At 38.1% G+C, this 22,386-nt stretch overlaps 1 protein-coding gene across 1 annotated transcript in view; it reads right to left on the reverse strand.

Moving 5' to 3' along the window:
* LOC107561177 (protein phosphatase 1 regulatory subunit 32-like) overlaps positions 1 to 4,821 on the reverse strand; it is a 12,465-nt gene extending 7,644 nt beyond the window's left edge. Inside the window, exon 1 of the mRNA XM_016245553.1 lies at positions 4,793 to 4,821. The gene's annotated coding sequence lies outside the window, so the exon portion shown is untranslated. The remainder of the gene's footprint in view (positions 1 to 4,792) is intronic.
* Positions 4,822 to 22,386: the final 17,565 nt, after the last annotated feature.

A 22,386-nucleotide genomic window follows, 5' to 3' on the forward strand; every position in this document is an offset into this window, starting at 1 on the left:
CTTTTGTTATTATTAACACTACTGTTTGAAAGTTTGGGGTCAGTAAGGTGTTTTAAAAAAATATATAATTCTTGTGTTTATCTACATTACATAGCTGCTTTCTACATTATTAATAATAGGAAATGTTTTTGAGTACCAATTTAGCATATTGAAAAGATTTCTGCGGAATCTTGTGACACTGAAGACTGGAGTATTGGCTGCTTGAAACAGCCTGCCATCACCATCACAGGAATCAACTACATTTCAAATGTCCCAAAATTGCAAATAATTACTTTAAATTGTAATAATATTTCATTACTGTTTTTCTGTATTTTTATGAAAGAAAAGCAGCCTTGTTGAGCATAAGACCTTTTTCCAAAACATAAAAAAAATCTTACCGTCCCAGAACTGTAGAACAATAGTGTAGTTATTGTGTAATTTTACATTTACATTTAGCAGACGCTTTAAGTAATTATAAGAATATTTGACCATAACACCGTAAAGTGTGATTACTTTGGAAAGTGTGAATAAATCATCACTTTATGCACTCAGCATATTTCATAACTGCTTGAATCTTCTTCATTCCTCTAGAGATTTTACCTGTAGATGCTGAACGTCACCAGGTATTATCCAGCGTCACCCTGACGTCACTTTAACAGATGTCAGGCTTTTAAATAGTTCAGTGACAAAAACAAAATAAAATAACACCTAGAGGAAAATTCTTTTGGAACTCTATTATTGATCATATTAATTGGAAGACTGCTTGGTTAACCCCCTTTAAATATTGTATCAATAACAAAACTAAAGAAATACATTTTAAAATTTTGCATACCATCTACCCTGTTAAATCAATCATTTCAAGATACTCTGATATTGATGATTTATGGTCCTTTTGTAAAAATGAGAAAGAGGTGTTATCACATTTATTTTTTGATTGTAAAATTACCCAAAATGTTTGAAAGGAATTGGCAGAATTTATTTTTAATCTAATAAAGGATAAATACTGTTTTTCTTTAAAGGATATTATTGTGTACTATGAAAACAATTAAATAAATAAAAGTTCAGTGACTGTATTTTTATAATTGCTTTTTGTTGGAATATATTCATGTCTCGCTTCCCTGTTTCTGTATGTTTCTACAAGTTTTGTAATAAAAAACACAAAACAAAGTTCAGTGACTGTGGATGAATGTGTCCACGGCGTGGCGCTGTTGTGCTGTTCAAGTGAAGCACTGGACTGCTGTCTGACTCTGCAGCCTTGTCACTTCACGCCCTTTGTTTCACATCATCATCATCATCATCTTGTTCAATGTCCCATGATGCACATATGTCTTTATGAAATATTTACAGTGTTGAGAGTGTGCTTATATATTATTATCAGATCCCAGATGTACTTAACAACTCTATACAGCCTGCGTGGCCTTGTCTGTTTCACAGCCGAAGTCATTTGCATAATCACCATGGCCTCAGCAGTAACATGTCACGACATTAACATTACTCTCCGCTCTGGAAAGATAAAGTCAAATCCATCATTACAGCGGCTATCAGCATGTCCCCGCTGTCTACCTGTCTCCCACATTAATTCTGTCTCACCTTCACTGACAGGGCATCGTCACTCCTATCTACCAGCGAATGAATGTGAAATATTGCTCCTGCAGGGTGGCCTGTTGCTCTCATGGGTGTTTATTGAGCGGTGCGTGTAGGCATGACTGCCCTTGCGAATAACGGCACCATTGGGTTTGCTCAAGCGGCACGGTGATGTGTCCATGACCACATGTCTCGCTTCCCTGTTTCTGTATGTTTCTACAAGTTTTGTAATAAAAAACAAAAAACAAAGTTCAGTGACTGTGGATGAATGTGTCCACGGCGTGGCGCTGTTGTGCTGTTCAAGTGAAGCACTGGACTGCTGTCTGACTTCACGCCCTTTGTTTCACATCATCATCATCATCATCTTGTTCAATGTCCCATGATGCACATATGTCTTTATGAAATATTTACAGTGTTGAGAGTGTGCTTATATATTATTATCAGATCCCAGATGTACTTAACAACTCTATACAGCCTGCGTGGCCTTGTCTGTTTCACAGCCGAAGTCATTTGCATAATCACCATGGCCTCAGCAGTAACATGTCACGACATTAACATTACTCTCCGCTCTGGAAAGATAAAGTCAAATCCATCATTACAGCGGCTATCAGCATGTCCCCGCTGTCTACCTGTCTCCCACATTAATTCTGTCTCACCTTCACTGACAGGGCATCGTCACTCCTATCTACCAGCGAATGAATGTGAAATATTGCTCCTGCAGGGTGGCCTGTTGCTCTCATGGGTGTTTATTGAGCGGTGCGTGTAGGCATGACTGCCCTTGCGAATAACGGCACCATTGGGTTTGCTCAAGCGGCACGGTGATGTGTCCATGACCAAAAAAACTCTCTCCCTTTTCTGCAGTCATCTCCTCAAATGGATTAATCTTTGTGGCATGCAACAGGATACGGAACGGTGCGCTACACTGGGGGCTGGCGCTGGGTTTTATCAGTGCAGGTAAGGTGAGGTAGGTTCAGGTAAGTTATAGAGCTTTTTTACAGTGCCTAGGTAAGTGTTCACCAGCCTGGAGCTGCACTATGGATCTAATCTACACCTTTAAACTCCCATACATTTTTGGGTTGATGGACAAACTTGTGCACCCTCAGGATGGCGACCAGCCTAAACACCTCAAAAACAACTTTGAAAAACATTTCTGGCTGTTTGTCAGGGTTAAATGTGACTTCCCCTGAAAGCTGAGAGTTGGGTGCTTGGCATGAAATGCCGGGAAAAAATGTCAAAACGATGTAAACTTGACATGAAAGGTGTTCCCAACTCATTTTAGGTCCGTAATATGACTTACTAAGTAATGTGACATCAAAGTAAAACAAGATATTAAAGTAGAAAAAACATGGGCATTCCATACTGGAGTTGCAATTGGTTAAAATAGTTTCTAAATAACTGTTTGGTTACTGGTTAACATTATCCAGTGGCCCGTGACATCAGCCAAAAATGAAAATCTGTTCTTTTATTACAGATTACAAAGTGCACAAGACTAGTAGGAAAGCAAATGGTGAATCCAAACCTTTTCTAATTCCTGCATAATTATTATGCATGAATAATTACTAATATGATCTAATATCAATTTAGAGACTATATAAATGTACTTTTAAGAATTAATTTATATTATAAATTAATATATTGTAGGACCATTTGGATGCAAAAAGCTAGGTGATCAAGGTGGCATAAACTAAAACCTAAAATAATGCTTTTCCCTTATACATTCACATGACTTTTGACCTAAAAATGCTCCTGGACATGTTATTTGTCAACTGCCCAGCTGTATTTACTGACAAGGCCAGTGGTTTGGCTTTGCAGCCTTATGCAGGCACAACACACTCACTCCGTTCCAAAACCTACTGAGCTGCCTAAGGAGTCAGCATTTTAATGCGTCATAGGTGCGAAAAAGTGCCTAATTTTAGCCAAAGGCAGCATCGCATTTATCCTTCACAGAGAAGACAATCCCAGGATGAATTGCAATTGCATTATATTTGAAACGACCTGCTTAAAAAAAAAAGTGTAATTTCATCCAATATCTGAGTTCAGAATAATTTCCATGTATTTTTAATCTTTACGCCATTATCTTAGCAACAACTACTATAATCAATTACGTCAAATCTCCTATGTGGACCACTTTTGTGAAACAGAGTTGCTGCCTAAGAAGAGTGTTTTCTAAATCAAACACTTCAGTGCTGTCTATGTAGGCAGCTCACTAGGATTTGGATTACTGCATAAAAATGTCATCCTTATTTCCCAGCTGCAACCACAGATGGTGACTAAAGGTTTGTTTTCGTGATTACAGCTGACAGTCGACTCTAAACTTGTACCCAGAAGCTACATCTCTAATGGAACCGTTCCATCTTTCACAAAACCCCCGAAACTGACACCACTCATCTCACAGCTGGTATTTGAAACGACCTGCTTAAAAAAAAAGTGTAATTTCATCCAATATCTGAGTTCAGAATAATTTCCATGTATTTTTAATCTTTGCGCCATTATCTTAGCAACAACTACTATAATCAATTACGTCAAATCTCCTATGTGGACCACTTTTGTGAAACAGAGTTGCTGCCTAAGAAGAGTGTTTTCTAAATCAAACACTTCAGTGCTGTCTATGTAGGCAGCTCACTAGGATTTGGATTACTGCATAAAAATGTCATCCTTATTTCCCAGCTGCAACCACAGATGGTGACTAAAGGTTTGTTTTCGTGATTACAGCTGACAGTCGACTCTAAACTTGTACCCAGAAGCTACATCTCTAATGGAACCGTTCCATCTTTCACAAAACCCCCGAAACTGACACCACTCATCTCACAGCTGGAAGTTTAGAAAAGAGATGCCCTTTCCAACACCTGTCTGCATCCCTTCGGCGAGACTAAATGAGGTCAAATGTAGAACCTCTTGAAGGAAAAGATATCTGCATCTTTTTCCAAAGAAACGCCTGAGTCTGCACCTGTAGAATTACACAGAATGATGAAGAATTGGGATCATTTACATCGCTCAGTCCTGAATTTGACTGCGCTGTATTTGACTCCAAGGCCCATTTAATGCTTTTTGCTACGTTAAAACCCATTCCACAGATTTTACCCTTGAATCAGCACAGAAGAAAGCCTGTATATTCCTTCTGAGCTGACCCTTGAGCATGAAATAACTACTTCTACACCATTTTTAAGGATGAAAGAAATAATTGATGGCAGCAAATTATCGTGAGGGCTCAAAAGTAATACTTTCATACCTTTAGCAGTAAATGTGTGCTCTGATCTCTTCATTTCAGGTGCATTTTTGTTCTCTGTCGGTGTGCTCCAGTAATCTCTAGTTTATATGCAGCTCTGTCACGGTAGATCATTCATATTTGGTGTGTTTTTTGTGCTCAGGGTGCGTCAGAAACAGTTCCTCCGGCTTTATAGCATCTCTCATTCTCACAGATGCTTTGTACCTGCACCAGACCTTTCTTATATGTTAAGAACACATTTTCAGCAGTTGACATGAAACATCCAGGTGAGACCTGCAGTGTGACATGCTATACTATTTATCAGTACATTCTGTATACTATTTTATGACCTCATATTAAATGAGATGATATATTTGTACGCGTCACCCTAGCGCCATTTTGGAGAGTATCCACTGAACGCAAACAGCGTATGTTGTTCTGTGTCAGCTGTGCCACGCGGATATGTTTTCTACGTTGTTTGTGCTTTAATTTGAACGAAAACAACATATCTGTGTGGTGCGGCTGACACAGAACAACATACGCTGTTTACGTTTAGCGGATACTCTCCAAAATGGCACTAGGAAGAGACGAATTGTTGAATTGTTGAATCAAGTCGTTTTTTTTTCTTCTTTTGCACACAAAAAGTATTCTTGTAGCATCGTAATATTACGGGTGAACCCCTGATGTCACATGGATTATTTTACCGATCTCCTTGCTACGTTTCTGGACCTTGATCGTGGTAGTACCCTTGCTGTCTATGGGAGGGTCAGAGAGCTCTCAGATTCCATCAAATATATCCAAAGATGAACGAAGGTCTTACGGGTTTGGAACAACATGAGGGTGAGTAATTAATGACAGAATTTTCATTTTTGGGTGAACTATCCCTTTAAGCTCCAAAAGCACAACATAAAAATACCATAATAGCAGCTATTTCTGAAATTGCACACTTATATTCAGACTTATGGTTTGGTGCTTGATCATGTGACAAGTGAGAATAAATGGCAAATTAGCATGGCATGTCATCATCATGCTGAACTGTTCATTTAAGAAAACATGGCTATTAAAATTACTATATACAGCAGAAAATAATATATAACAACTTGAATTTTTATGTCCTTGTTAGACAGAAATTCATTTCTTCCTTTGTTTCTCATCCATTTCTTTAGTCCTTTCTCTTCGTCTCTCAAGTGTAGATATTTCAGCACCTCTTTCTCCTCTCAAATGCTTTACATTTTCACACTCACTTCCCATCTTTCTTTTATTTTCTCACCCTGTCTTCCCCTTTTCTTTCTCTGTTAGATCTCTCTCTCTCCATCTGTGTCCTGGGGGCTGCTGGTACTTTCAGTGTGTCTGGACTCCCTGTTTCCAGGAAATATCATGTCAGAGCAGAGAATGCTTGTGTCCTTCTTGGCATATAAGACAGATGGAGAGAGGAAGCAAGACAGAGAGAAACACAGAGAGATTTGGCTGTGGCATTCAAAAAGATGCCTCCATTCAGAAGCCACATAGCAAAAGAGCTACGTTCACACGTGTACAGCAGACAGAGTGGATTTAACACTGAAAATGCAGACATGTAAACAAAGTCAAGTCCCTGTTCACTTCTCCTAATAGCCCTGATTATTACACCACTCTCTAGAATACTTGATTCTGATTGATCGATCACAGCATTCTGCAGCCAAATATTTGTGTATAATGATGCTAAACTGTATATTTAACCATCTTAGACATAGCCACAACATTTATTTCAGCTCAAATTGGTATTTTATATCTATTCAAATAAGCAGTTGTATATAATTAATGGTATAATGTACAGTCAGCCAATCATTATTGTTAAATAAACACCTTTGGAGCACAGTGTCATCATTAGCTAAATCTAAAACTATTAAAAATGATTATTATTATTTTTTTTAAATATAGCTGAAATAAAACAAAATATAAATATCTGATGAAAAACTTAACTGAAAATTAGAAACATTGCCTTGGCAAGTAACTGAAATAAAGTAAGTTTAAGTTGAAGTACTAAAATTACTGAAACTAAATCTGAAATAAAAATAAATTACAGTAAAAAAAAAAATTATAAAAGCACATAAGCTAAAACTTATATTTGTTATAAATATTAAAGTTACTTATAATCGAACAAGCGAAGTCATGAGTTTACTTGCTTTGTTAGCAAAGCACTTAATTAAATTTAAACAATCCAAAAAAATAAATAAATAAATAAGTGTTATTCTTTTAAATACATACATACACATATATATATATATATATATATATATATATATAGAGAGAGAGAGAGAGAGAGAGAGATAGATATTTTTGTCTTTCAATATAAAATGAAAAATATATATTGATAATTAAAAATTACAGAAATAATGGACAGATTACAGTAATAAGTGTGAGATTGTCGCTGTGTTTCATAATCAAACTATACAGAACATATTTAGCATGCCAAAATACATGGTTTTGTGAATGTAGCCAGAGAAAACAGTCAGTAGAAACAGCAGAGAGGGAACTGTAGAGACAGAAGGAATGAGAGTGAGGTGTGGGATAAAGGTGTGGATGGAGTGTGTCTAAAATTAGTCCGCAGTGATGTCATAATGGAGCTCCAGCCGTGTCGGGTGGGTTTGGGAGTGTGCTGTGATTTAAAGAGAGTCGAGAGCTCAGCGTCTAGTCCGCAGGATCCTGGAACACTGTGTTCGTGCAGATTCTTTATTCACTCCAGGATGTACTTTAGCCTCCCGTTCTATTTTTAAACCCTTCTCCGACTCTTCTGTCCCGCTTCTTTCTCTCGCAGCCTGCTCTTACTCGGTGCTTTTCCCCACACGGACTGTCGTTCAGCTGTTTTGACAGGCCTCAGCTTGATAATCACACTACCAACTGTTCAGCTGTGCATCGCCTGGCTTCACCCAACCAAACACACTTCAGAATCAAGAACTGGAATCATAAGAATCAAAAGACCGGAACCGAACAGTTTTCATGACATTTGTTTCCGTTAACAGTTCTGGAATGTCTGCAACCTTCTGATGCTGAAATCATGGTGACATCAGAATTTAATTGTGATAGTTTGACTTGCAAATACTCCAGATAACAATAAGTTATGATTGCGTGAACACAGTATTGGCATCATTAGCCGTGTCACATTCTGTTGGCTGTTTGAGCTTGTTCTTGCCATTAAAGTCTGTGGAAACCAGTGTTTCCCAACCTTGTTCTTGGAGGCACAACAGCAGCACACATTTTCGAACTACTTCTAATCAAACACACCTGATTCAGCTCGTAAGTAGAGACCTGAAACTAATAGGTCAGATAAGAGAGACATCTAAAATATGTACTGTTGATTTGGCAAATCCAAATCTGTATGGGTTTAGGAGAGATTACAAACACGTAAAGTTGCTACTGTATATGCAATAAATGTGAATGGCTAAAATGTTATATTTTTCTAAGAACTGTTTACAATTTGTTTTGCATATGCTATCACTGTTCTTCTGAAATGATCATATCTGGCAACATGCTTTCGAGGGCAGTATGGTAAATGCAATGACAATTGTTTTCCATACATTGTCTATTCATTTCACCATAAAGTAAAAAATAAATCATTAAGGATGCCATTAAAGGGGTAGTTCAACACAAATGAACATTGTCATCATTTACTCACCCACATGTTGTTCCAAACCAGACTTTCTTTCCTCCATGAAACAGAGAAAGTCCATTCTGAAAAATGTCCTTTTGAAAGGCTTTTGAAGAATCGTTAAGTGGAATCCGAACAAGAATTTATCATTTCTGTACGATTCCTATTCTTAGTAAAACTACAGTTAGAGAAATATACGACATGCACTCGGAGTGCAATCAAACTGTGGCAAATGAATATGCCATACCAAAATTAATAACACACTCCGACTCAATATTATTTGAGCATGACAAATGCATTACCTTGTGTGGTGATAAATTCAGTCGTACTGACTTGCAAATGATTCATTGTTGTTGCTATTTATAGACAATTACATTATATTAAGATTACAAAAAAACATTATTTAGCACCAAACTCTGAATGAATAGTTCAATATGCATATAGTGACCTTGGACCACAAAACCAAAAAAAGTGTAAATTTTTCGAAATTGAGATTTATACATCATCTGAAAGCTGAATAAATAAGCTTTCCATTAATGTATGGTTTGTTAGGATAGAACAATATTTGGCCGAGATACAACTATTTGAAAATCTGGAATCTGAGCGTGCAAAAAAAATCGAAATATTGAGAAAATCATCTTTAAAAGATTACAAACACGTAAAGTTGCTACTGTATATGCAATAAATGTGAATGGCTAAAATGTTATATTTTTCTAAGAACTGTTTACAATTTGTTTTGCATATGCTATCACTGTTCTTCTGAAATGATCATATCTGGCAACATGCTTTCGAGGGCAGTATGGTAAATGCAATGACAATTGTTTTCCATACATTGTCTATTCATTTCACCATAAAGTAAAAAATAAATCATTAAGGATGCCATTAAAGGGGTAGTTCAACACAAATGAACATTGTCATCATTTACTCACCCACATGTTGTTCCAAACCAGACTTTCTTTCCTCCATGAAACAGAGAAAGTCCATTCTGAAAAATGTCCAGAGGCTTTTGAAGAATCGTTAAGTGGAATCCGAACAAGAATTTATCATTTCTGTACGATTCCTATTCTTAGTAAAACTACAGTTAGAGAAATATACGACATGCACTCGGAGTGCAATCAAACTGTGGCAAATGAATATGCCATACCAAAATTAATAACACACTCCGACTCAATATTATTTGAGCATGACAAATGCATTACCTTGTGTGGTGATAAATTCAGTCGTACTGACTTGCAAATGATTCATTGTTGTTGCTATTTATAGACAATTACATTATATTAAGATTACAAAAAAACATTATTTAGCACCAAACTCTGAATGAATAGTTCAATATGCATATAGTGACCTTGGACCACAAAACCAAAAAAAGTGTAAATTTTTCGAAATTGAGATTTATACATCATCTGAAAGCTGAATAAATAAGCTTTCCATTAATGTATGGTTTGTTAGGATAGAACAATATTTGGCCGAGATACAACTATTTGAAAATCTGGAATCTGAGCGTGCAAAAAAAATCGCAATATTGAGAAAATCATCTTTAAAGTTGTCCAAATGAAGTTCTTAGCAATGCATATTACTAATCAAAAATTAAGTTTTGATATATTTACGGTAGGAAATTTACTAAATATCTTCATGGAATACGATCTTTATGTAATATCCTAATGATTTTTGGCATAAAAGAAAAATCAATCATTTTGACCCATACAATGTATTTTTGGCTATTGCTACAAATATACCCCAGCGACTTAAGACTGCTTTTGTGCTGCAGGCTCACATATATTCTTGACCAAAAGCTTGAAGCAGTGATAAAGTAACAAAATTACCTTGAATAAAGACTCCACGCCAGCTGATGTACAAATGATTTAGTCTATTTTATTATGGAACATAGTAAGAACTGTGCTCCTAAACTCCGCCCACCCTCACGTCCAGTCACACGGAAGGGTTTGGGTGGGACAGGAAAACGAAAAAGAAAAATTCAATCAATAAGATCACAGTCCGCTCGGCCAAAAAAACAGGAGAGGCTCAAAATTGGGAACGCTTTACTGTCACATCGCTGGACGAACGTCACAGACGCCTCAAGCTCAAGCCACGGCCCCCCAGAAAACAAACTCTGTACTGCCCACTACAGGAACAAATTCCCAAACATTTGCCAGCTCTGAGAAAAAGCACATGGGTCACAAACTTCCTTTATACACTGGGTGTAGACACAACATCAGGAGCATTTTCAGGAGTAGTGATCATCGTATGATGAATAAACCTGACTGCGTGTTGTACACCCGTGCGCTACAAAAATATAGTTTCCAGAAGGCTTTTCTGTTTTGTTTTTGGCAGTGATGCCATTGGACAACCATTTTTGTTTTCTCAAAAACCTTTCAGTGAACTGTTTTTTCTTAGTGTGAGGAACATTTAAAAAAATCTAAGAAGCAATTTTCACCACAAAGAACCTTTTGTGGAGTGGAACGTACATCATGGAAACATCAACGCCAATAAAGAACCTTTATTTTTAAGAGTGTACATTTTTAAAACTCTACAGCGACTTTTTGTCCAAGCGTTCATGGAATGTTCGAAGTTTTTTGATAAGTATGAGATCAACAGAAGAGCGAGGCGTCTGAAACACTAGCCCAGCTTCAACACTTCATTGCACAAGCGTATATAGCATCTCATGAATAGACAAACATGGAAGACAAGCACAGATTACAACTAAACACTGTAAAACAAAAAAACAATAGGATTGATCGCTAGTCAACTTACGTTATCATTACCTCAGGTCGTGAAGTATGAAAATAAAGGGGAAGGGAAAGGAAAACTTGAAACGTAGTCAGAAAAAAAAACATGTAGTCATGAACTACATTAGTGCTTCAACATCTAGACATCTAACACTTAAACAGCGACCCGATGCTAAGTTCTGACACACTAGCGTACGTCGTGTGAGATAAAGCAATGAAATGCAAATCCTTGTTCAACCGATCTGCGTTCCCAAGCACTCTCCCAGGCGCCTGAACCTTGCTGTGTTCACCAACAAGCAACATATGAACAAACGAACAACCAATAGAAAGGAAACAACACACGTTTTATGATGCCACTATAGGTAATTTACAAAAACATTGAAAGAAATGAATGACGACGAGGAAAGAAAGCGAGGATATAAATATAAAAACATGTGGCATCTCGCTGCATTTACAGAAAGCATATTTAACTGGCTTAGATTGCTTCTATGCTGTTAACCTCTATCGACACTATTCTGTGAGTCGCTCACAGGCAGCTAAACTATACAGTACTGCTATTCTTCATAGATTTATAGGTTGCTTTTTTTTTACACTGTACAAAGTTGGCAAAAAAATACATGAATAAATACATTGAGTCAGATTGTACACATCAAGCGTGTGTTGAGACTTCAAGCGTTCTTCGCCAGAGAGGTGATACGGGGGGAACGAGAGCGAGCAAGAAGGACGTACATAAGCCCTCCAGACGGGCAAAATCATTTTCTCAGTCAGTTCAGAACAAATGCTTGTTTTACTGGAGTCTGTGAGAGTTTCATTACTAGAGTCGTCTTTTATCGGTCAGCACTCCTCAATCTAACGTAATCAACATGCGGTAAAACCTCATAATTAAAGATGTGTGTTGTGTAACAGAAGTGGCTTGTAGGCTGCGATGCGCATTAAACTCAAAGTGCTGAGTGTGAGTGAAACGGATATTATTGGCTGTAGATTATTAGAATGTGTTGTAACTGGATTTCTCACGCTCGTGAAAAACTTGTCTACGTAATTGGAGTTGGCCTGACAATTTTAACAATTTCTAACATCTCTAGGATATCGTGGTATTGAAATATGGTCAGGGACCTCAACACATATATATATATATATATATATTTTTTTTTGTGGTACAGCAGCCGGAAATTGCATACATTTTTGCTCAATTTTAGCTTGTTTAACCGCATAAACATCACAAAATCATTACTTTGTGAAAAAAAAAATGTTCAAAAATCAAGAGCTCAAACGTCTATTTTATTTGAATTTTGGATTGTCTTCCTTTTTGCTGTACAATTCAAATAAAAAAGTGAAAACATTTTCAAAATAAAAACACAATTTTATGAGCAGATCCTCAAAGATCATAAGCCAATCTGTTCTGTTTTTTGTTTTATTTTCTTATTTTTAATTTTGGATTATTTGTCTTCATTTTACCGCACAATTCAAACAAAAAAGTATAATTTTTTTAAATAAATGTTCATGAGCAGATGTTCAGACATCAAGAGCTCAAAAGCCAAAATGCTCTGCTTTTTTCCCGTTTTATTTTAATTTTGGATTAGTAGTCTTTGTCTTCATTTTGCTGCAAAATAAAGACAAAAAGTAAAAATCTTCAAAAATAAAATTTCATGAGGAGATCCCCAAAGATCAAGAGCTCATAAACCTATCCACTTTGCTTTTTTCTTATTTTATTTTTTGACTATTCATGTTTATTTTGATGCACAATTCAAAAAAAAAAAAAATACAACTAAAAAAAAAAAATACATCATGAGCAGATCCTCAAAGAACAACAGCTCATAAGCCAATCCGCTCAGTTTTTTTTCTGTTTTATTTTACATTTGGATTATTTGAAGAAAAAAAAAAAATCATGAGCAGTTAAGTTTTTTGAGTTAAGATTTGAGGATCTGCAAATTAATTTTTTTTTTGTTCAGAAGCTCACATGACAAGCTAAAATTGCACCGTGTGTGCTCTTCCTTTACATTTTGTTAAGAGGTTTGTTCAAGTAACCAACCATAAGTTTGAGCAAAAGTGATGATGCTTGCCTTAGCAAGTACCATACGAGCAGCTCATCAGGACTTGGATTGGAAGTTTGACCAGAGGGCTTTGGTTTTTAGGGTTTTGTCATTTTCTGTGTAGAGAGAGATGGGGTGGAAGCTATCGACAAGCCCTGCCAAACACACCAGGCAGCAGCATATGGGACGCAGACAGGCTGTGTGTGCTTGTTCTACACATGCTGGACCGCAGTGAGAGTGGATCTGTCTCAGCTGGCCGTCGTCATGCCGTTTTGATGCAGCTCTGAGCGCTAGCTGTGCTAATATTGGAAAACAGATGCAACCCGCATCAAACTAAAACAATGTGGTGCCATTATGAAACTCAACAGAGATTGTATGCATGCATATGTGTGTTATACAAGTTTTTAAAGCTTATTTTTAAAACTAACTTTTTAAACTTTCACCAGTGTTTGGACAGCCAGATGTGCACAATAAAATGACAAGCATTCAATCACTTTCTCTCCTATGTTAAAAATCTAACTATTTAAAATACATGTTTTTGATTATCGCTGAATATAATTTTGGCTTGCTCAAAAATACATGTTGATAGAAATGCATAAACTTTTTAATATTTTTGTATCTGTCAAGACATTTATGTGTGCATTTTACAAACTTGAGGAATGATTTTTTTGTATTTTTATTGTTAACACATGCTATTATTCAAGAACACTCCTTTAATTTGAGGTTTGTGATTTTAAGATATTTCGTCTGTCGCTTGGTTTCTATTATTATTGCGTTGCACCATCTATACTTATTTTCTTATTAAACATCAAATATGTTCTGATTGGCTGTGATTTAGCCTGTTTGGAGAGAAAACTCACATCTGATTAGGACTGGAGGGCGTCTGGTGGAATTGTGGGTAAATTATGGGCTGGGTTTGGAGGTGTGATTTCATAGATGATTGGCAGTTGCTTTCTTGCTCCTTCGTTCCCCCTAAACCTCAGCAAAAATATGATCGACGTGAAAAACCCTCATTCAAGAAGAGCGATCGGCCTCGTCATCAACACAAGGTTCATCAGGAATATCTGTTTTCAGTACAAGTGATGAACAGAAACGTACGATCATTTTCTTCCATTTTTGCTCAGTTATTTACAAAAAACTTTTTCAAAACATGAAATCAGGAGACTTCTCCTGTTTATCATCAACATTTATGATCAATAAATTGGAAAAACACAGAGCACGCACACACATACAGATGCACAGAGTCGAACAGAAACCGAAAGAGAAGAAGAATTATTACTTGTCGCGTCATTCCGAAGAAGTCGCACTAAAACCCTGACAGGGAGGAGTCACGCTTCATGACAGACAGCTCTTCAAATCAATCAAGAGAAGTGCATGGGGAGCTGGAGCTGGAATGACAGAACTGAAGTGAGAGGGGCAGATAAAGAGAGAGAGAGAGATCCAGAAACTGACAGACACAATTTGGACAGCAATCTGTCAGAAGAGCCGGAATATGTCACACTCATCCTATGATTGACCATCACACACACCACAGAACCAAACCCGCTCTAGTAAAGCTCTTCTGTCACCAGAGAGAGACACAGAAAGTTTCACAGATCAGATGAGAGCATTTAGATCTCTACTAAACATCTTTTCTGGAGCTACAATCCCAAAATGGTCAACAAACAACACGAAGCCTGCTGGACAAAAATGAGCTAACAAATGATAAAAGGGTGACTAGCTTACACCTTGTGTGGTTGGGAGAGCCCAAATTAGATCTCCTTTTTATCTCAATGAATTCTCAGAGACTCTCTATGTCTAAATGGAGATTCATGCTAATCTTTCGGAGAAAACGTCCCCAGTAATCGCACTGATTACTGTCTCTTTAGAATTTTAGCAGAGATCTCAGTGACGTCTCAAATTGAGCTCCGAAGTCTGCTAACAAAAAGTCACAGATCTCATTATGAACTCAAACATTTCTCATCCCATTCTCCCAAGAGCTAATGATCTGAGCTGCTGTCCACATTCATTTCATTGCTCTATACTAGGGTTCCTCAAATGTGACCCTGGACCACAAAACCAGTCATAAGGGTCAATTTTTCGAAATTGAGATTTATACAGCATCTGAAATAAGCTTAAATGAGAATAAATAAGCTTTCCATTGATGTATGGTTTGTTAGGATAGGACAATATTTGGCCGAGATACAACTATTTGAAAATCTGGAATCTGAGGGTGCAAAAAAATCTAAATATTGAGAAAATCATCTTTAAAGTTGTTCAAATGAAGTTCTTAGCAATGCATATTACTAATCAAAAATTAAGTTTTAATATATTTACGGTAGGAAATTTACAAAAAATCTTCATGGAACATGATCTTTACTTAATATCCTAATGATTTTTGGCATAAAATAGAAATCAATAATTTCTAAAGTCACTAATCTGAGTTCAGATCAAACCCTAATCAAACTCACTTCCCTGTGATTTTCTAGGGATCCTGAAGACCTTGATGAGCTTGCTCAGGTTTGTTTGATTAGAGTTGGAGCTGAATTCTGCAGGGCATTGGCCCTCCAGGGCAAGATTCGAGGAACCCTGCTCTATACTCTTACATGAAGCAAGATTTGTGTTTATTTTTTATCTCTCCAAATTAATTTTAAGGAGAAACATCTGAGACAAAGTTGATACTTAAAATAAAAACATGGCCAACAATTGAGAACTCAGCAATGAGCTTTGGCATAAAATAGAAATCAATAATTTCTAAAGTCACTAATCTGAGTTCAGATCAAACCCTAATCAAACTCACTTCCCTGTGATTTTCTAGGGATCCTGAAGACCTTGATGAGCTTGCTCAGGTTTGTTTGATTAGAGTTGGAGCTGAATTCTGCAGGGCATTGGCCCTCCAGGGCAAGATTCGAGGAACCCTGCTCTATACTCTTACATGAAGCAAGATTTGTGTTTATTTTTTATCTCTCCAAATTAATTTTAAGGAGAAACATCTGAGACAAAGTTGATACTTAAAATAAAAACATGGCCAACAATTGAGAACTGAGCAATGAGCAACCCCTGAGCAATAAAATGTGCAGTTTAACAGCTGCTCAGTTGAACACCTCCGACAGAGACCTGCATGATGCAACCCACTGCAAACATGCGCTAAACTCATTTTTTATTTCTCACTCTCATTTCTGAGGAGCAGCTAATTGGACTGGAGGAGTGACTGATGTACGGCATCAGCTTGTGAATTTGTCTTTTGTCACACACTCCAGACTGCTGACTGAGTCTTATGATAATAACTAAATAAAGATCAACTGTGCCACATAAACATGTTCTTCCTGCAGCATGTACTGGATTTATTCTGGAATTACAACAGATAAAGTTTCATTTGTTTACCGCTAACAGCACCAAACAAAACTGCTCGCTCTTTACATTTTTACATGCACAAAACTTACTGCCATGATGCCAGGTAGTCCTGGGTGATTGAGTCACTTTGCTATGGTGTTCTGGATTTGTTAGGTGGATGTTAGACTGTTCTGGGTGATTTTTAGGGTGTTCTGAGTGGCTGTTACGATGTTTTAAATGGTTGCTAGGGTGTTCTGGGTCATCTCCAGTTAGATGCTAAGCTGTCCTTGGTGGTTGTTAGGGTGTTAAGGATGGTTGTTAGGGTGTTTTGGATGGTTTCAAGGTGGATAGTTGGCTGTTCTGAGTGGTTGGTTGCTAGGGTGTTGAGTATGGTTGTTAGGGTGCTTTGGATGGTTTCTAGGTGGATGCTAGGGTGTTCTGAGTTGTTGCTAGGTGGATTCTAGACTGGCTCTTGTTAGGGGGGTTGTTAGCATGTTCTGGGTTGTTTCTAAGTGGATGTTAGGCTGTTCTGGACAGTTGCTATGGTGCTTTGAGTGGTTGCTAGGGTGTTCCGTGTCATTTAAGGTGGATGCTAATTGGACTGGAGGAGTGACTGATGTACGGCATCAGCTTGTGAATTTGTCTTTCTGATAAAGTTTGTGTGTGTGTGTGTGTGTGTAGGAGTGAGCACAGAAACTGCCGCTGTGTGTGTGTGTGTGGGAGACGCATGACGTGTTCAAGCATGTGGAAAAATTGTTTTTTAAATCAGTAATTCAGTAAAATGAAGAACTGAAATGATTGTTGCTGGCTAATGAGCTGAAAAACAATTGCATGTGTTTGTGATGCCTTGGACAAGCGTGTGTGTGTGTGTGTGTGTGTGTGTGTGTGAGAGAGAGAGAGAGACTTTAGCTCAGTTTCCCCCAAAAAGGTCCAAGCAGAAAATAATTTTCAGTGACACTGATGCCAAAACAATCATACTACTCTATAACACACACACACACACACACACACACACACACACACACACACACACACACACACACTCTGGGTTGTTTCTAAGTGGATGTTAGGCTGTTCTGGACAGTTGCTATGGTGCTTTGAGTGGTTGCTAGGGTGTTCCGTGTCATTTAAGGTGGATGATAGGCTGTTTTGGGCCATTGTTAAGATGCAGAGGGTTGCTAGGTGGGTGCTAGATTGTTCTTGGTGGCTGTTAGGGTCTTCAATTCTTAAAGGGATAACCTGGACGGGGTTTGTTGTCTGACACACGTTACAGAGGTTCAAACTGTCCAGAACTCAAACACTGACCCTGATTCACTGACTCAATATTTATTTTCTCAGCGTGACAGCAACACAGCTAACACGCGTATGCATGCACAAACACACACGTACGGCGGTCAACCAGCTTCGATTGGCGAAGCGAAAAACAAGGTAACCCCGACAGCACCTGCTCGCGTGTAACTGCACACACATCCACACTGAAAATGTGCTCAAGTTTGGCTCATACGTGCACACACTCAGCAGATGTTGCATCACAACATTTGTGAACACTAAAGGCGAATGATATGGAGAACGAACACAAACACACACTATTTATACACTATAGCTGTACTATTATCTGATTACATCAAGCACATTAGAGCGCTCTATTAAACGCTCCACTGATCTGAGATGGCTCTTGGCTGAAAGCAGATGTACTGCGGACCCTTAAATACAGTCTGGAAGAAGCGCTGCATCACTGCCTCCGATCTGCCAAAGATCCGCCTCGGCACGGACAGTCTATTAGGACGCCAGAATCGAGTTGCTGAAAATCATTACAAGGCCTTCTGGTGATTTTATTCAGCTTGCAGCTTGCAGTTTACCGTTTAACACCAATGAATGGTTGATAGGGTGTTCTGGGTCATCTCCAGTTAGATGCTAAGCTGTCCTTGGTGGTTGTTTGGGTGTTAAGGATGGTTGGCTGTTCTGAGTGGTTGGTTGCTAGGGTGTTGAGTATGGTTGTTAGGGTGCTTTGGATGGTTTCTAGGTGGATGCTAGGGTGTTCTGAGTTGTTGCTAGGTGGATTCTAGACTGGCTCTTGTTAGGGGGGTTGTTAGCATGTTCTGGGTTGTTTCTAAGTGGATGTTAGGCTGTTCTGGACAGTTGCTATGGTGTTTTGAGTGGTTGCTAGGGTGTTCCATGTCATTTAAGGTGGATGATAGGCTGTTTTGGGCCATTGTTAAGATGCAGAGGGTTGCTAGGTGGGTGCTAGATTGTTCTTGGTGGCTGTTAGGGTCTTCAATTCTTAAAGGGATAACATGGACGGGGTTTGTTGTCTGACACACGTTACAGAGGTTCAAACTGTCCAGAACTCAAACACTGACCCTGATTCACTGACTCAATATTTATTTTCTCAGTGTGACAGCAACACAGCTAAAACGCGTATGCATGCACAAACACACACGTACGGCGGTCAACCAGCTTCGATTGGCGAAGCGAAAAACAAGGTAACCCCGACAGCACCTGCTCGCGTGTAACTGCACACACATCCACACTGAAAATGTGCTCAAGTTTGGCTCATCCGTGCACACACTCGGCAGATGTTGCATCACAACATTTGTGAACACTAAAGGCGAATGATATGGAGAACGAACACAAACACACACTATTTATACACTATAGCTGTACTATTATCTGATTACATCGAGCACATTAGAGCGCTCTATTAAACGCTCCACTGATCTGAGATGGCTCTTGGCTGAAAGCAGATGTACTGCGGACCCTTAAATACAGTCTGGAAGAAGCGCTGCATCACTGCCTCCGATCAGCAAAGTGTGGTGAGAACTATCCGGTGCACGCGACACAAAATCAACTTTTTGCTTCTATATTTCACAGCAAATCTGGAAGAGCAATTCTGATTGGTTTCTTCCTTTTGATGAAAAAAGATGACATCAAGTTTTTTTTGTATTTTTTTTGTATGTGTGTGTACTTTTTTTTTTCCATCCAAAAGTCCCAGAAGACCTGGAACGATCCTTTGAGAAAGTCGTTTTCTTTTTCCGCCCTGGTGGTTAATGTTTTTTAACGATATTTCGGTTGGATCTACGACACGTCACTCACAGCACACGGACGACAAGGGATCCCGAGAAAACGAGGGACTTCACTACTATTGTGCCAGCGATAAAGAGAAACCACAGAGAAAAAAAGCAAAAAGGACAAGGATGAAGTCCATTTGCTGTCTGTAAGTCTCCAGATGGCGTAAGGTTTCAATGTCTACGGCTTTCAGCTGAACCAATCGGAGCTGTTTACTTAGAAGAAGAAGAAAGAGAGAAGAGAGAGAGCGAAAGAAAGAAGGAACAAAGATACGGAAAATCAGGTCAAGTGGGATAGATGTGGAAAAAGGCTTGGAGAGGTCAGGGATTTCGAGAAAAACAACTATAAATGGAGACTAAAAGAAACGAGAGACTGCTAATGGAAAGAGGGTGTCTCGTTTCCCCTCATGGCTTTAATTACCGCGGCCCTCCGGCTCTGTTGAACTCGCATGGGATGTCTGAGACCTGGAAAAATACCACTCCCAGAGTTCCTGCGACTCGATCCATTACAGCAGTGGCCAATTTAAAGGCTACCAAATGAGCTCCCTTGAGCCTCCGGGACTAGACGTGTGGTTGGTGGAATGAGACGAGGGACAGGGCCGAGGTGAAGCCTTCACACATCCCAAAGATGTCAGACCTCTCCAGCCTGAGGAACACAGGGGAATAGGGCTAAAAAACCAAAACGGGAAGGAAACAACATCCTGGTAACGTGTAGATGCAGCGCGAATGCTTTCAGAGCATCTTTAAATGGCTTTGTTGGATTTAGCGACTATCCCAGAGTCCAGAACGGATGCTAATGCACAAAAGAACCATTGGCGTAGCTAGCGAACAAGCAGGCATTTGTACTACATGTTACCAGAGTAAAGACGAAAGTGGAGGAGAGAGAAGCTTAAAGGTTACAAGAGGGGATGGCTAAAAGTACCCGTGTTGTGCCGCCTGGCAGCAAGTTAGTCTTGTGCATAAGGACGGGGTTTCGGGTCAAAGGTCAAATGGGATTCGGGGTGGAAAAATGGGAAATGGCGAGGGCGAATCAGGCTTTGAGGGCGTGCCACTGCGCCACATTTGTGCGTGGCCGGCTCAACATGTCCTTCCAGTGTTTGACCTCGGCAGGACCGCTCTTCCATGACAAGTAGATCTAAGAGAGAGAACGAAAGAGAGGAGATGATGGTAAACAAGACTGAAGGACACTAAATGATTCCGGTTCCTAAACAATTCCATTAACGATTCCTTTAGTACTTTTGAAGAACCCTATTTTCGGTTGTCGTGCCGCTTCCGATTCAGTACGACCGCTGAATTGTGGTGTGGAAACATGGTCGAAGGACTTTAGCGCAACGTTCTGTAACAGTGAACAAATGCAGATATTCAAGAATCGTTAATAGAATCGAATGTCAAGAAAATAATTTAGTTTTAGTAATTAAAACTGAACTGATTCCCAACCCTATTATAACCAAAGAATATATATAATTTAACCGATATATTTAATCAGTTATATATTTTAGTTATAAATATTCTATATTAATATATGTTAGTATATTTTAAATATATGAAGAGTTCATTTGCAAAAACCGATAAACGCCACTTTAAAAAAAAAAAAGAGCTGATTGGGCATTATTCTCCACATATAGAGCGATCTGAACCCTAAACACGTTTTGTCAAAAAAAGCCGGTTTTGTCCACTTGCAAGGCTTCGTGAGTTCCCGTTTTACTGCAGAAGCCGACAAGCGCCCTTGTTGTTTTTGAACAGAAGCCGATAAGTCCATTTTAGCGAATCAGCGCGCTGTATTCAGGTCAGGTGACAAGTCTACTTTCACTTTGAAAAGACGTGCTAGCTGAGAGGAGTTTCGTCAAAGCTGACTAAAAGTGAACGAGGATGGATAATTTCGACGAACTTGAAGAACCTGTGATGTCTTCTTAAGGGCGTAAAGGAAAATAAAAGCTGAAACGTTTTCATGGAACCTTGCAAAAGCAGCGTGTTACAATGGTGAGGGAAAAACTCCGTGTATTGCGTGTAATCACATCCATACAGTTTATGATCACAACAACAACAACGTTTGTCAGGCATCTACATTATCATCTGAGGAGATTACAAAGATTAAACGAGTGTTTTTTTAAACTCTAAAACATGAAATATGGAGTTATCTGCTTTTGCCAAAGAACGACTGTTGGGAGTTATCTGCTTTTGCTATAAAACAAACTTTTATATGTAAAAAAAAACTGAACTTTAATTTAGTAAATTACTTGTATTTGTTTAAGTTATTATTACTTAATCAAAACAACCCAACTGCAGGTTGATTGATATTATTTGGAATGCGCAATAAAAAAAAACTTGATTTCTGAAAAAATAAAATAAAAATGGAGTTATCGGTTTTTGCAAATGAACTCTTCATATATTGTATTATTACATAAAAATTATAATTTTATATGATTTAATATACAATATATATGATTTATTTACTAAAATATAGTATAGTCATAGTATCGCAAGCTTCTCCAAAAAATTTAAAATCAAACTATAAAGATCTTCAATAATCTGTTCCGAAAGGCACTGGGATGTCTGATTCATTTTAGTCAATCAGTTCATTAGGATGCCTTATTTTAAATAAACCGATTAATTGATTAACCGCTTAATGCACTGCATTTTACGTCATCTTTTTGTTGCAAAGAATGTAGTTTAACACTGCCATTTATGACTAGGTTTCTAATGAAGTTATATAATTTAGTGTTACATAGTTTTATTAACTGTATTTAGTGTAAATTTATGTATTCACGTTCAATACTCTAAATTAGAGTATTTTTGGCCAAATAAATGCTGTTCTGATTGTAAAAATAAATACAATTTTGACAATAATATATTTAATTAT

The sequence above is a fragment of the Sinocyclocheilus grahami genome, unplaced genomic scaffold (genome assembly GCF_001515645.1).
Source record: "Sinocyclocheilus grahami isolate Dianchi unplaced genomic scaffold, SAMN03320097.WGS_v1.1 scaffold759.1, whole genome shotgun sequence".
Classification (NCBI taxonomy): Eukaryota; Metazoa; Chordata; class Actinopteri; order Cypriniformes; family Cyprinidae; genus Sinocyclocheilus; species Sinocyclocheilus grahami.